This window comes from Bactrocera dorsalis, chromosome 1, assembly GCF_023373825.1.
Source record: "Bactrocera dorsalis isolate Fly_Bdor chromosome 1, ASM2337382v1, whole genome shotgun sequence".
Taxonomy (NCBI): Eukaryota; Metazoa; Arthropoda; class Insecta; order Diptera; family Tephritidae; genus Bactrocera; species Bactrocera dorsalis.
The window spans coordinates 111,345,245-111,351,904 of record NC_064303.1 but is presented as its reverse complement, the minus strand read 5'-3'; the positions used below and the strand labels follow the sequence as shown (position 1 = coordinate 111,351,904).

At 39.4% G+C, this 6,660-nt stretch overlaps 1 protein-coding gene across 1 annotated transcript in view; it reads left to right on the top strand.

The window, feature by feature from the left end:
- Nucleotides 1-6,660, top strand: part of LOC105230783 (trans-1,2-dihydrobenzene-1,2-diol dehydrogenase) — a 67,795-nt gene that overhangs the window by 52,678 nt on the left and 8,457 nt on the right. The window lies entirely within an intron of this gene.

Below are 6,660 nucleotides of genomic sequence, written 5' to 3'. Positions count from 1 at the left end.
TAACAGCGCATCATCGCAACAGCAGCAGCAACAACCGCGAGTCATCACAACAGCAGCAGCAACAACCGAGCGCGTCGCAGCAACAGCAACACAGCACGCGAAGCAGCAATTGGCAGTGACAACAAATGCGGCGGTTTGTGGAAAAAAGATGATTTGCAGCGCGGCGCGCAAACGCGTGAACAGCATAGTCCAACAACATAATAACGGTAAGGTAGTGAAGAAAGAAGCTTCGGCAAATAAACAACTACATAGGCTTCAATATTGCTTTGACTGGCTGAGCGTGCGCGTTCGCGATAACGAGCGCTTTGCCGGCAGGCGCGCAAATAGCCAAAGCCAATCGATAGTCGGCTGTGCGCAGGCAGACAAAATCGCCAGCTTTGGCACGCGCAACGACAAACGTCGTAAGCATGAAAAAGCGCAGCGCAATAAACGCTAACTCGCGCTCACACGTTGCGTTCGACGAAGCCGCTGCCGCGCCGCTAATGACAGTGACAGTGAATCGCGCGAAGCAGTGATTGTGGCAGCGCCCGTGTTGTTCGCTTTTGGCTGTTGTTATTGTTGTGTTTGCGTGTTGTTGCCTGCCTTTTTGGTGTAGTTTTGATTTCTGTTTGACTACTCTCCTGCGCGCTGTTATCGCTTGTTGTGTTTTCGGCGCTTATTGATTGAGCGACTCGTGCGTGTCGCTATTTCTGCCGAGACTTCGCGCTTGTGAACTCTCTTACCAACTGCAACTCGCTAACATCACCGATAATATGAGCGCATGCAATGGCAATGCGTGTTGTGCAATTTCGTTTTTCCAAAAGAATGTTTGAAGAAATTTGTGTGGTTCCTGAATGAATTCTACTAGTTTGTATATGCTTTAGCATAGATTTCCACATTGGTTTCCTAATACATTCAGTATGATTTGGATTTTCTAAAGTTAAGGTGTGAGTAGAAGTTCTTTACTATTAAAAGTGTTTACTCTGAGGGCTTAACTAATTTTAGAAAGCATTTAAATTGGCATTGAATTAGTATTGGAAGTCCTTTCGTACAGAAAATTCACTCGTCTTCGCCATTATCTATTTCTTAACGAATCATAAAATGCCTTAAGTTCACATTATTAAATCTATGTCAGTTTTAAATCGCTTTCGAGTAGATATCTGCTCCCTTTGTACGAAAATGAATGAATGATGGGCTGGCTTTACGAGTAGTTTGATCACGCCTGGAAAATTTTTACTTCTTCTGTTATCAGATCGAAGAACCAGTGATAAATCCAATACAAAACAGAGCAAAATCATCTGTAAGGTTTATCGAAGTAACAGACACACTCCTCCTACACTTTTCGAGCAATATTCAGTAACTTTTCATTTATTGTTTTAATACAAAGGATTCCACTCAATAGAACTAAGTTTGTAGTAATCTTCAATATATAACAAATTTCCTCAAAAATGTCAAAGAAAATCTGCCAATATTTAAAAGATTTATAGAGAGAATGCTTCTCTAAATTTAGTGAAAATGTCAACTACCATACCGTTATCCCAAAATTGTGTATATATTAGTACGGCTTCAGATCAATTCTCCACTTAGAACAATATAGGGAAAAGCGTGCCTAAACCTACCGACTATTTATTTTGACATGAAAAAGAACACTCTTTATATGACATTGAAATGTGAATATTAATGAGCCAGACCGAAATGAGTCATATATAAGGAAGAATTATAATCCAAGACCGAATACAGTCAATGATAGGGGTTCTTACAGAGACAGATGGAAACCAGTGAGAACTAATGAAAACTGGGGATAGTCAGTGAGAGCTCCTGAAAACCAATGGTAACTTAAAAGGGCGAGTGAGAACCACAAAGAGCTAATGAGGACCAGGGAGAATCGAGATTAGTCGGCGTGACCCAATGAAAACCAATGAGAAAGATGAGAGCCAGTAAGAACCCGCAGAAAGCATTGATAGCCAATGAGACCTTGGAGAGAGCCAGTGAGAACCATAAAGTGCAAATTAGTGCCAGTCAGAATGACCCAATGAGGACCCTTGAGAAAGGATGAGAGCAAGGAGACTCAGTGAGAAGCGAAAAAGTCAATGACAAGATAGTTAGCAAGAGAGGATCGATGAGAATAACCCAATGAGAACCTGTGAGAAATAATGAAAGACAGGAAACCCAGTGGAAATGGAAAAAGTCAGTAGGAAGAAGATCGCTGAGAATCACCGAGGGCCGATGAGAACCTGTAAGAGCTAAGAGAACCGGGTACAGCAAGTGAGAATCTGGAAGAGCCATTACGCCTTGATAACTAACGAAAGCCTCTAAGAACCAGTGAAGTCAGTGAAAACCAGGGAAAGTCAATGAGAATCAGTTAGAATCGTGTTGAGCCACGGATAATCTTAAAAAATAAATATCATTGCTGTTTATTGAATCTCAAAGTATTTTTCAAACCTCAAATGATCGCTTGATTGCACAAATCTATAATACCTTAAATCAATACCTTGTGCTCGGGTACAAATATCACAAATCTAATGACAGTTGAAGCAAAACTTTAAGACAAATAAAAAAATCGCAGCTAGTTGAAATAGAAATTACTTTTTTGGGCATACATAAATATTTATACATAAAACTTTTAAGCAAAAAATATTTGTTTTGTTTTCGTTTTCATTACTTTACTGCATTACAACATTCCAGTAAAAACACACCTCAAAGCATATTCTTCCTTTCTTCATAACAGCATACAAAGTCCGCTTGTACACATTCACACACATCCATACATACATATATTTATGAGTGTCTATAAGCAGAGATGTGTTCATACATATTGTCACCTGTCACTTGTCAAGCGAACATTATAACATCGCCTTTCGGCATACATGAAAATAAAATCAGCTAATGAAAAAATCATTACCCACAGACACACGCGCATACACACGAACGTTGTGACTGAAGCTGAGGCTGAGGCTGAGGCTGACGATGATGGCGCTCACTTGCTTATTGCATATATTGATGTTGCTGTTATTGTTTGTGTTGTGCCACTCAAAATGTTACTGAGCTACTGGCAACAAATGTCATGTACCGATATATATATACTTTTCTGTATGTTTGTTTGTTTCGCGATTGCTCGCTTACGTTGTACCATTGCAAACATTTTATTAACTTTCGTTTTCTTTTGTTTCGCTTCGACGTGATTCGACTTACTTCGGTTTCGTTTGACTCGCCTGGGAAGGCATGGGAATTATTGTTAAGTCTGCACAGAGGTCAATCATTGATTTTGCACGTTTCGTAGCTGCCAATAGTCAAAGCCAAATACAACAACAAACACAAATATAACGTAATTTTTTTTCGTAACAATTTGTAAGACTTCTCAAAGTATATGTATGAGTGTATGTCAGTGCAAAGGCAGCCAGCCAAAGAGCTGTGTTATGAGCAATGATAGGCAGGCCGGCGGGCAGACGATGGGAAGTTTACAAATTTTATGAAATTTCCAGAAAAAAGTTGCGAAAGGTAGCTTTTTTTTGGAAAATTATAGCAACCTGTATTTTCTGGTATGAAGATAGGAAGGCCGATAATAATTCTTTAGTTTTATATAGTTTTTTATAAACTATCGGAATGGTTATAGTATGTTAGAGCAAGAATAAGTGAAAATACACATACTTTTCATAACATCTCTATTTACTCTTTAAAACCATATCTTACTTCTGTTGCTTCTTCTTTACATCACATTATGGCTACTTAAACTAAAGACTTAAGCAACAAACTTCATTTAACCATATTTGGCTTATTGACAAAGCCATTCAGCCAGGAATGAGCCTCATCGCTGAAGATGATTTGGAATAAAAACCCGGACCCTTTCAAGTTGTTGTTCAGCCCAACATAACGACGATTCTGGTGGTCAAAGGCTTCAGTTCTTGCGTCAATTTGATCTTGTAAGGATCTAGACTAAGGCCTTTTCGCAAAATTCGCCACAACGACGTCGCAGAGATGCTCAACGCTTTAGAACGACATGTGAGAGACTGATTTTGGTCTTCCTCAATTGATACACTAGCGGGCACTATTATGAACTGTGACTGTGGATTCAAATTTTTCCACTAGACGTTCAATTGTTGATCTGACAGGACGATTACGATGACCATAAATTGGACCTAGCGCTCTTAAAGTTGAGGCCTCTGACTCCGAAGTTCGGTAGTAAATTTCAATAATTTCGACTGGTTGTTGGATCGTATGTCTTTCCATAATAAATGGCAAACCTAATTACAAAGAAATGTCAAAAGAGTGGAAATATTATGTTGTCATTTGCTGTCCCTCTCGGTCAACTTTTGTAGCGTCGCTATTGAAAAGTCGATATTTACCATACATATATTTTTGCCCTACTTCAGGTAATTGCTGAAGATCACACCCAGAAATAAAAAGTAGATTCGCTGTGTGGACTTCACATTTTCCTTGTCTGACTGTCCCTTGGTCTGTGGTGTCTACCTACTACGTCGACGATTAAGATAAGTAGCTGAAACGTGACTCACTGTACGGAGTGGCATATACATTATAGGTCATATTTCATGCAGGATATGACGCTTGGGATCCATCCTTGGGATGCCTACTGTCTTAGCAATTGGCGGTCTGTCAATACGAAATTCTGCAGTTTTTTCATGTCCGCTCCAATTTCATTCTCATCCAAGTTTAGCGGAACTTCATAATCGGCAGTATAAGAGTAATATCCATAAAATGTCACTTTACCATATCTCAAAAACTAATCGTCGGCCATTGCAATAACAACTATAACAAACATTTCTATATTGAGTGAAAGTAAGACGGACAATAGCTGCGAAATTCAGTGAAACTCGACTTCTAAGCGAAAATTAGCTGTGTCAATCGATAAACGCGTCCATTGGGTGCATTCTAAAACAGCAACAACAGAGAAATTATAAGTTTAAACAAGTGTTTTCTTGGCCGTTGCTGTTGTTGTTTTGCACATTGCAAATGCACACTTCCTTCACAAAGGCAATAAGAGAGCATAACAAAACCAATAAAGACGCGTTGAACAAATAAACAAATAAACAATGTGTCAAGCGAACTAGTAGTTATTAGGTTTACATGCTTGTGCTGCTGCTGCTAAAAGAAAACAACACTTTCGACCAAAACAAAAGTGTGACAAACTCTACACCCAAACCAAGCCACACCCCGCGCATAAAAGCACGTTCTCCCGCGTTTAGTGGGCTCGCATAAAACTCAATTATGACTGCAACAGCACACACACATCTATACACATATGTGTGAGTTTGTGTTTGTCTGCTGCTGCCAGCCAACTACTGGCTGTCCGTTATTCATTATGCAAATTCGTATAATTGTAGTTCGCACTAAAATGCGTGCATTTCACAAATTCTGCCGATCCATCAGTTTGTCAATCGGTCAATCGGTTGTCATAAAGCGCATTTCTATATTTATGGACATCGTGCACTAAGACTAAGTTACCAGCTAATGACTGCCCTGTAGGACTGTGAGTGAGTTATTTTGCAATGCATTTATATTTAAATTTATCTTCATTCGGTTGATCACGGAGCGATTGGAAATGATAACCAAACTTTATAAAATAACATACCGAATTTTGTAAAATTTTTGGAATCTTTAACTCTGATTATTCAATTTATTTCATATAGCTTTTAGTGGCCTTGCTCTCTGCTGTTCTAAATTTTCGAGGAGGAATTTTCTTAGGTGGTTCGAAGCTCAAGTGAAAGTTAAGATCACGAACTTTATATCAACTTTAGTTTTAAGTTTCCAGAACTTTCCATATACATAGATATGGTAGTGTATAGAGAGCAGAAGTGGCTAGCTCCAGAGAAATCTGTCGTTTAGAAGCCCCTGTCAGAGAAATAAGCACCGATAGCAAGACAGCTATGTTGACCCATTACTCGTCTCACTAAAACCAGTTAAGAATTGCTTGTGTTCACTTTCGATTGAATCATAAAATACATTTCTGGGCTAATCCCTTTATTGCTGAAACCTTTAATGTTAAGCAGATTGCAAGGAAAGGACACTCACGAATCGTGATTGTAGGAGCGGATGAGAGTTGTCTTGCCTTTTGCAATCTGCTATGAAATAGCTAGGTCTCACGTAAACTCAGTAAACGAATATCTCTTGCCATCTTAAGAGGCTTTAGCAGTTTTTTATTTAGACTATTATTTAATTGAATTATACGGTACCAAAAGCATTTGTAGATAATTTCGAAACCAATATTAATACCAACAACAATGTCAACCTCAAAATCCAACACAGAATAACGCTTGCCAACAGGGGGTACTTCGGACTAAGTAAGCGATTAAAAAGTAAAGTTCTTTCTCGACAAACAAAGGCCAAACTCCACAAGTTCCTCATTATTCCCGTCCTCCTATATGGTGCAAAGGCATGAGCAATGACATAAACTGGTGAGTCGGCCTTAGGAGTGTTCGAGAAAAAGGTTTTGCGTGAGATTTATGGTTCTCTGAACATTGGCGACACCGAATACAGCTGTCGATGGAACGACGATCAGCGAATTAAGGAACAATGGCCACAAGTTCAGGTCATGTTGCCCGAATGGATGAAAACACTCCATTTCTGAGAGTACTTGGCGCAGTACCCGACGGGGGAAGCAGCGAAAAATGGGCACCACTCCGTTGAAAAGACCAGGTGGAGAAGGACCTGGCTACAATTGGAATA